This window comes from Buceros rhinoceros, unplaced genomic scaffold, assembly GCF_000710305.1.
Source record: "Buceros rhinoceros silvestris isolate BGI_N320 unplaced genomic scaffold, ASM71030v1 scaffold27134, whole genome shotgun sequence".
NCBI classification, from domain to species: Eukaryota; Metazoa; Chordata; class Aves; order Bucerotiformes; family Bucerotidae; genus Buceros; species Buceros rhinoceros.
Window position 1 is genome coordinate 2,385 of NW_010406906.1, and position 230 is coordinate 2,614.

Here is a 230-nt window from a genome sequence, read left to right on the forward strand (position 1 = left end):
ACTGGGAGGTCCTGAAGGTGAGACCTGGGGTGACACCCAGGCTTGCTGGGCAGGCGCTGCTTGGGCACCGCTTTGGCCTCCAGGGGCCTCCTCGGAGCCCCGTGGTCCCAGGGGAGGGACTCGAGGTCACCAAACCTCTTTTTCTCTCCCATGCAGGACATCAAACCCACCCTGAGCAGGTACGTGGCCCTTTGGCACCGTCCACCTCCCCCAGTGGGACGGGGGTGACG